This window comes from Amblyomma americanum, chromosome 1 (assembly GCF_052857255.1).
Source record: "Amblyomma americanum isolate KBUSLIRL-KWMA chromosome 1, ASM5285725v1, whole genome shotgun sequence".
In the NCBI taxonomy this organism is placed as follows: domain Eukaryota; kingdom Metazoa; phylum Arthropoda; class Arachnida; order Ixodida; family Ixodidae; genus Amblyomma; species Amblyomma americanum.
In genome coordinates this window covers 68,742,980-68,752,728 of record NC_135497.1, presented here as the reverse complement: position 1 = coordinate 68,752,728, position 9,749 = coordinate 68,742,980, and the positions used below count along the sequence as shown (strand labels likewise).

General features: G+C 42.2%; 1 pseudogene; it reads left to right on the top strand.

Moving 5' to 3' along the window:
- The first annotated feature begins 5,525 nt into the window (after nt 1-5,525).
- LOC144102867 (uncharacterized) lies at nt 5,526-9,457 on the top strand (annotated as a pseudogene).
- The last annotated feature ends 292 nt before the right edge of the window (nt 9,458-9,749 follow it).

Genomic DNA, 9,749 nt, shown 5'->3' with positions numbered 1-9,749 from the left:
CTATCCTTTCTTTCTACCGCTCTCCCCTTTTTTTCCGTCTCCCTGTCCTTTCTATCACGCTAGCCGCAGCTCGGGTGCTTCAGGTCTCGATGGCTTGCCGCTGTTAGCAACATCTTTTCCTTCCAGTATTATACCCCTGTCACACGGACACTGTAAAGGTACTTTGAACTAATGCTCCATTACTCTAAGGACGAACGCGCGCTGCCACACGGACGCGCCAAAGGACACCTAGCTCAAAGGAGCTTCGAAACAAGGCAGCTCGAGTTCGTCCTTTGAGGCTTCAAGGGAGTACTCTCTCTCCCAGCGAGTTAACAGCATAAATAAATTGAGAAAAGAAACATTCAATTTTCATTTTATAAATTCACTTCATAAGATTAGTGGTGTTTTAAAATATAAGATCGTCATTTGTTTTGTGGCAGTCTCACCACGCCATACTCTCGTTCGAGATATACGAGCGTCACGGTAGCCACGGTAAATATGCCGCCATGTCGGCCATGTTGTTTGTTGTTTGTTGCTTTAACATAATACAGTTATAAAACTAATTTACTAAAAAAAATGTGACATTTCGGTATTTACACGTGCAGTGAGGTTTGCCATTTTAATAACGTTTTTCGCCGATGAGGGCGCTAAAAACTTCTTGCGAAGGTCGTTCTGCGACCGTGTATAGCACGGACGAACTCCCTTGAAGTAGTGCTCCATTGGGACCATAAAGGAGCATTAGTTCAAAGTGCCTTTAGAGTGCCCGTGTGTGAGCCGCTAAGGCGCCTCTTCCATCTTTCACTTTTTCAATTCTTCCTTCACGACAAAGTTGAAGTGTTTCCCTTGAATTAGAGTTACTGTGCCTTTTCTTCCATTATAACGAACTTTTCATTTCCAAGTTTTCAGTCTGTATATATAGAGGTGTCAATTTGCATTGGAGTTGTATGCATTTCATAAGCTGCTGTCTTTTTATTGCAGATGCAACGGATGAGGAAAGGTGACCATGATTTTTTTTTAAATACTACAGAATGCCACCGGAGATGTTTGACACCCTGTTGCCATTCGTGACCGATGGCTTAACGCGGCAGTACGTCGTGAGGGAGCCGCTTGAGCCGGGTGAACGGCTCGCAATAACCTTGAGGTTAGTAAACGACCTAAACAGTGTTTACACCGTCTTCACATTTTCACAACTGGCATGACATGTAAAAATGGTGATAGTAGGGAAATATATTGAGGGCAATGTGCTTTACGTGGGGCAAACAGGTTTCTGTTAGCTCGCGTGGTATGTTTAAGTGTAAAACAGGTCTTTTTCTCCTAGAACACAGCTTGACCCTTCCTGCTACCCACATGACTTGTGTTTGTATTTTGCAATATGCACATTACAAATTAGTTTATAGGCAATTCATGAGTATGCCAAGCCAGCCTTGTTATGCTGCCAGCACTTTAAAGTGTTATATGACCTGTGCCAAACATTTACAAAGTGCCCCTTAACTGCAGTGCCTACCCTGGTAGTGCTCTGAAATATTTGCTATTTTCCTGAGACGTCCACCCCACACCTCTTGTATAGCAGTGGTTGGCATTCATGATCCTCTCCACCTCACCTTCCTCTTACTCTTAAAAATTCATGACATACAATGCATAAAAATTCAAAATCTTGCAGTGAAAATATCTTAAAATTGAAGTACCGGTTAGTCTAATGAAGTTATGATTACGCCTATATACTGAGGAGGAGGGCGAGGCAGCTTGGTAGCACTGCTAGTTGCAAATATAAAGTGCACATCATACTGATGTTATTAAGTGTTTATGCTCACAGTAGATTAATTCTCCTTTTAGGGATACTCAAAGAAGTCCTTGTGTATAGATGAATTAAAGACTAGTTTATTTTTTGTCTGCTAAATGGTGCAAGGTCATCTGGATGCAGTAGCACAATTTCCTCCACGCCTTTAGTACTGCAAAACAAGCTTTGCGCAGCCTTCGTGAAAAACCTACAGGCCACATGCACAGCAATGTAAAAATTGGAAGCCAAATTTAGTGCTGCATTGTGGCATACAGTGTACAATAAATGGCTTTAAAAAAAAAAAAACCTGACCGCTGTTGTCACATCGCAAATTGCACAGGAGATTGGCACATTGCTGTTTTTAAAGGAAAGAGGATTCATATTGTGAAACTTATCCTTGTTCCTTAGCTACTTAGTGACAGAACAAGACATCAAGGATATTGCCCTGGCCTACAGAGTTGGCATTGAAACAGCTCGTGTCACCATCCACTTCTGTTGTCGGATAATCTGGACCAGACTCAAGGACCAGTTCATGAAGGTGAGAATCATCTAGTAGCAATAAACCTGTTTAGTAATGAAGCTGTTGTTGTGGTGACTAATTAATAATAAGCAATAGGCATACTGGTGTTATCTTTTTCACTATCTGAAGAGATTCTGATTTCATTATCTTGAATATATATAATATAATTGGTTTTTGGGGAAAGGAAATGGCGCAGTATCTGTCTCATATATCTTTGGACACCTGAACCGCGCCGTAAGGGAAGGATAAAGGAGGGAGTGAAAGAATAAAGGAAGAATAGGTGCCGTAGTGGAGGGCTCCGGCATAATTTCGACCACCTGGGGATCTTTAACGTGCACTGACATCGCACAGCACACGGGCGCCTTAGCGTTTTTCCTCCATAAAAACGCAGCCGCCGCGGTCGGGTTCGAACCCGGGAACTCCAGATCAGTAGTCGAGCGCCCTAACCACTTAGCCACCGCGGCGGGGCTTATCTTGAATAGTATATTGTCATTGTTGTTTGGTGCATAATAAGGGAGCAAGTACTCATTGGCATCCACCCAAGTGCACCCATACGACTAGATACGTAAGCTATACAGCTTTCTCAGAAACTTTGTAGTTAAAGAAAAAATTCGTTCTGGTTTGGGGTTCAAATCCGAGACCATGCTTCACCAGAGCAGTTGCTCTGCCAACTAAGCTTACCGGGATGCCTAGCTTATGGTAGGGCGAGAGAGAATTGATCAGTAACTTGAAGGGGGAACAGTGTTGGTCAAATGTTTTGGGTATCCCCCAGGTAGAGTAGATTTGTAATAAGGGAGCAATTACTCATCACTTATTGGCATCCACCCAAGCGCAGCCATCCGGCATATACACACCCTATTCATTGTCAGCTTTATGTGTAGAAGTCCTTATTGCCGTAACCACCTGTGCATAGTTTCCACACTTTCCGTTAGCATTAGTAGTGCAAGCAACCCTGTGCTCATTATGAAGGGCTCATGTGCTGAAGGAGCGTGTGGTTGAGCTGGGAACTGCTTCTTTGCATTGCAGTCCTAGTACTGTAGCATATTTCTGATACATGTTGCAATTTACTTGGCATAAAAAAACATGCGGGTACTATCTGATTCATTATGCTTACCATTGCCTACAGTTGGCATAATAACAGTTGGGCCACTTACAGCAGTAATGAGACTGTTTTGTTTGTGCTGTTCACAGGTGCCAAACTGTTTGGGGGCCGTTGATGGTAAACATGTTGCCATCACGGCGCCTGCTAACTCGGAAAGTGCTTACCTCAACTACAAGGTAAACATATTACTTTAAGCAAATTTAAGTGCTTTGTGCATTTAATCAACTTACCAGTTATTTTTGCTTTTTACAATCAGCATAAGGACTGTTGGCAAGCTGCATATAATTATATGTATAGCTCATTTCCTAACCAGTGAAAATTATTAAAACAGACCCGTGATATGCGTTCAAGTAATGCGCCAATGACAATGTTTTCAAGCAGCTAGCTGTTTAGTGGTGCAAAATTAGGTTTATTTTCTGAGAGGAATATTGGGGTGCAGTGCAGTGCGTTGACAAGTTATAGGTTTTACATTCTTTCACGAGTGTGAATTGTCATGTTTTAGTGTTGCACCTCTGAGCAAAGCTGTGATAGCTTAAATTGGTCAGGAGTATCTGAGGCATGCAGTGTGGTTCTCTAATGCAGCAGACCAAATAGTTTCACATGTCAGTGCGATAGGTAATGCATTAGAACTGCTGGTCACAAGACTACCTTTGTGGTACGTTTACATTGGTAAGGGGCTACCTGGATATGATGGCATTGCCATGAATGCAGTGATTTATTTAGTCAACCATTAATAACACTTACGCTATGATATGAACCACTTAAAATGATATACAATTTTTAGTGGCATGTTTTCTTTGGCTAGGCATGTAAGACAAAAGCGTTGATGGAGCACCATGTGGAATTACATGCCTAGTAAATAGTTTATAATTCAATTTCTAGTCTTATGCAGTTTCAGCTTTAACACCCGAGCAGTGGCTATGGCAAATTGTATTCCAGGCCACCTGAGGTGTTACAAAAAACCTGCAATATAATGGAACTTCATTGTTTTCACTGGTTTTCCAGCTTGAAAACAAAAGCATAAATGACATCAAATAAACAAGCGACTATAATATTGCAGTTCATTTAAAGCCTTGTGGCCCAGTATGACATTATAGCCACTCTTGAAACTAAATGAATTGTGGGGTTTAATGTCCTGAAGCGACACTTGAGCTTTGATGCATGCAGTGGTGAAGGGCTGTAGATTAATATAGACCACCTGAGCTTCTTTAACGTGCGCTGACAGCGACATTGAACCTGCAGTCCCCTGGCTCAGTATCTGACTTCCCTGACTGCTAAGCCGCTGCGATGGGAACAGGATGACAGAGGAAATTCAGTTATAAATTATTTTGCCCAGTGTAGGTAAATTCTTTGTATCAATTTCTTTACTAATGCGATATACATCATTGGAAGGAAAGAAACACTCTGTACCGGTACTTTCTTTTTACTAAACCTGACAATAGGAGATTTACGATATGTATTTGCAATTGTTGCAGTACTCGGTGTTAAAAAAAAACTATATTTTAGAACCAGAGGATGACCATGACATTTACACTATCGTTCACATATTTTATTTTGTCTTAAAATTTATCTGCACTTTTGGTGCGTCGACATTCTGGGTGTAGTAACTGGGGGGAGGAGGGCATAGCTCCTGCCCACCTGCTTTCTATTTGTCTTTTTTTTTGCACTGTAGACCGGTACAGCTTCAGAACAAAGTGGCAAACGCCCCTCAAAGCAGGCCCTCCAGCCAGTGGTGTCGACCGTTTGACATGTTGCGTTTATTTTCCTAGCATGGCATCACGGGTGGCTAGCAGGTGGGATGAACATAGATGAACATAGATAGATGAATGGGATGAACATAGACCCCATGACACCTGACAACCGTTTTAGAATTGCTTGCTGCTTCATTCTAGAGTTGTACCAAACTATAATATACCTGAAGTGCCTGAAAATTCTTGCTGCCTGTAAACACGCTTAGAGGGCTTGTGATGTTATTGTAATAAATATCTCAAAAAGGTTGCCGTACATCTGCTTTTTGCTTGCATGATCAGGGATGGCTTTAATACAGGCTCACTTTCTACATAAATCTAGTGTAGCTAATTTTAAAATTAATGCTCCACTAAGGCAAGTAGGCAGCATTCATTATATTAGCAGCTAAAACTGCATTCATTGCATCCGGCTTACGTGGTTGTGGTAACTCTACTTCTCTGCATTTCAGCACACTTTCTCTATTGTCCTAATGGCCATCGTAGATAGTTGCTATAAGTACGTCCTCATCGATGTTGGTGCCGAAGGCCGCCAGAGCGATGGTGGCGTCCTCAAGAATTCAGACTTTGGAAAAGCTCTGGTTGCTGGCGAGCTTGGTCTTCCACTGGGTTCCCAGCTACCCGGAACAGGAATGATTGCTCCATACGCCTTTGTTGGAGACGAGGCTTTCCAGCTGCGGAAGGACTCCATGCGGCCATTTCCTGCTAAGCAGCTTCAGGATGAGAAGAGAATTTTCAATTATAGGCTGAGTAGAGCAAGGTATGTAATCTCATTTGTTTTGGATGATGTCAATTGAATATGTTCTAGATGTGTGCAGTCATGTTGCAGGCATCAAGAAACAGTGCATAATTTTTTTTATGAACCAATCTTAAAAATGGCTTGCGAGAACTGAATCTTTTTCTGTCATAAATATCTATGGAAGTGGGCAGATTGCCTGCAGTAGTAAAAAAATTGCTACTTATTCTTATGCTTTTGATACTGTGGGTTCCTGACTTCGTGCACTGTGTGTTTACACGATATGTGTCTAATTTGAAGGGTACAACTGCTGAACATTCCCTTCATGTTCTCACAAAGGTGCTGAGTGCAGGCATTGCATAAGGAATGTAGTTCCAGGGAGACCAAACATTCAAAAGACAAGGCAATATATATGCAAACACGAGTGTATCAAGATAAGGAGACTATATGGCATTCATCTGTGCTGCAGGAGAACGGCTAAAAAAAGGGCTTCATAGTTTTATTTTTTTGGAGAACGCGACTTGTATTGTGTGGGATCACATAACTGCATATTGTTTCGTTATTTGCTGTTGTTAAACATAGTGGAAATGTGCAAATATACACGTATACCTGATAATATAATGCCTGCTGTCTACGAACAGTACAGGTGTGATGTATGCCCCACCCTGTTGTACAGCAGCTACTGTGCGTGTACAGCTGGCATGCTGTAATCTGGTATACATTTACATTAGTACACATCCGCTGTGTTTAAAACACTCCAATCTCGCCAGCAGTTTGAATCTATGTCACTGCTACATGCACTTTTGTATGTGTTTCCTTCCTCTTTCAATCTGAGGCAGTGTTCTTTTTACAGGAGATGTGCAGAAAATGCATTTGGCATACCTGCTACTAGGTTCATAATTCTGTTGAGAACAATCTACCTCCACCCAAAGAACATGGACTACATAATCAAGGCCACCTGCGTCCTCCACAACTTTATTCTCACCTTGAATTCCCAAGTTAATGGGTATGCGGATAAAGAGGACAACTTTGGCAATGTAGTGTAAGGACGATGGCGCCAAAGTCTGGAATCTGTGCCACTGGACGGGCCAGGGCCCAGATACTTTACTCTTGAAAGTACTCATGCCCGGAACTTCCCGTGCGAAGCTGCCGATGCCAGGAACCTGTTCCTGGCATATTTCTGCAGCCCTTCTGGTGAGGTACCGTGGCAGTGGAGCCAGCCTGGAGTTTCCAAGGCTACCTGCCTCAAGCGCCTTAGTGACCAGCGGCTTCTTCCTCTACAGCGATGGTATGTTGTGCAATATAACATGTGCAGTAAATTTCAGTACTGTTTTGAGAACCCACATTGATTGCCATTATAACCCTAGGCCACACCCATGAAGATTTTGGTTTTTAGGATTTGCAATTCCCACTAAGGGGCACAAAGAAAAAACTGAGGTTGGTGCATATCAACCTCGCTGTCATCCCCAACCACTGTCACTGAAAACTGCTTTTCTAAGGTAGAAAATTTAAAAACACAATGCAGTGCAGTTGTGGCCTATCAATACGCCACCCGATAGTATGGACAAATAGAATTATTGCCAATTTTTCTGCGGAACAAACTTTGTCATTATCTTATTTATGCCTTGTTAATGTGGAAACAGTGGATAGGGTGAAAAAGCATGGGATATGGGGCCTATGTACTTCTACCACATCAATATAGACAGTAGTGCCCTCCGGAAATCCCCCCTCCCTCCCCTGCAAGCTCGAAAATTACTTTGGGCCCCTCCCGAAAAAAATTCCTGGCTACATGGCTGGTCTGAACTGCCCCAAACAGATATTTTCTTGCCTATATTTCAAGTGCAGGCCACCGTCTAAACGCAGTGCAAATGCCTTAGTGATGCCTTTTTTCTGGTTTCATGCTTTACTACGACAAGGGGCACAGTAGATGTGCTTAAGGTTAGCTGTATTGCATTAATGGATGACAAACTCTGCAGCTTGTACTACATTGAAAGCTGTATACGGCAGCTGTCAGCTGACTGAGGACAGCCATGCACTAACAGTTTATGGGATGTGAATAGTCGAAGCAGAAGACACGCCATTAAGGCATGGTGTGCCGTCATGCATGTCATTGACACTAGGCAAATCAAACTGCTCATTAGTTTGAATATGATGGCGACCAGGATAATGCACTTCTAGCTCCTGATTTTTTGTTCAACTTCATCTTCAGTGCCCACAAATATGTACAGAACCAGATCTAAGTCATACTACCTTGTCTGAGTACTTTTTCTTCCAGGTTAGTTATTACGGACGATTCGCATTATGGGCAGTTTTGGCGGAAACCAAGGTGTCCTCATAAACGAGGGGCGACTGTTCTGTCAGAGTCAAATGAAACACAAGGCAATTGAACTAAAGAGAGCAAAACGTGATTTCAGATGAAGAAGCTTGAGCGCTAAACCACTCGATTTTTACTTCTGTGGTGTAACAATCACAACTTGGAAGTGTTTGTGGAGCCTACCTCTGTTTCTTCTGCACCAGCTAATATTGTTTAGTTGCTGTGTTTGGATTATGCTTGTTTGCACTTCACATTGATAGTATGCATGCGTCACGAATATACGGCATTTTGCTAGCGAACTTTGTGATGGCAAGGCCAAGGTTAGGTGATCATTAATTTCAATCCTAACATCACATCTTTGAATTAAGTTATTAGAAAACAAGGTTCCCTTTTAAATGATATTTTATTTGCCAAAAAAAACATGAACATTACCACAAATTGGCACAAAAACACAAACTGAACGGACTTGTCCTCGGTGTTTCCTTGTTTATATTCCCAACTTTTGACACATTACATCAACTGGTTTAGGTATGTAGAAAGGATGACTATGCAGTTCAACTGGCTTGGCCGTAATTTTTTTTTGCAGCCTGCATACAAGTTACTGAATTTAAATTAAGTACACTCCATGCATGCAGACCTGAAAAAAATTATCGTAAATGCTCCAGGATGGCCTGTTTGCATCACTGATGCAGTTTTTTATTTACTGATGGCAAAGGAAGTTGTCCAGATGGGGGGTTTTTGTTTTGTTTTTTCACCCAGCTTAGAGAATGATTTTGTAGTTTTCATTTAAATTAATGTCATCCTCATGTGACCCATCTAGCACAACAGATATGCATACTCTGTAAGATGAAAATTATGGAACATGAAATTATGGAGATGATTTCATGTAGGTGACAAGCTTGGGTTTATTTGGCAAATTCTTGCATTACCTGCAGAACTCTCAGCTGCATCTCAATCCTCCTTTCTGGTTTAACTCTCATGTGGTGCACCAATGACATAGCGAAATGTTCATCCACATCCTGTGGTGTATTATTTAGAATTTGTGCTGAAACCTGTTCCAGCTCTTCACGGAAAGGCTCATGTTTTCTTTTCTTCTGTAGTGGCCTGGCTTCTGATGGAGGAGGTGGTGGTGTTAGCGACAGCGGCTCGTCCAGCAAGCTCTGGTTATCTGGCGCGACAGCCATATCCGTGGCTATCCGCTGTTCAGCGGTAAAGGCTCCTGCCGGCCCTGGCTCTTCTCACTTGGTGGAATCGACACAGGCTCCATGTCACAGTAGCCTGTGACAATGTTCTGAAGCAGAACCTGTGCTGTCATATTGCCGATGTTCTGTAACTATGCATAGTAAAATAGAACGGTGCAAGACATGTGCGTTCAGAATTCTGATGAGATGTGCTACATTTGTGTTGTTCAGCAAAGTAAAAGAAGCCCAACTACTTAACCTGCTTTTTATAAGCAAGGAAGAACTATTGTTGGCAAGAATACTCCAGGCATTCCTCATGCCATGGTAAGTGTAATGTGAAAGAAATGTAAATAAGCTACAGTAGCCAATCCCCATACTGGCTTACGAAATTTTCC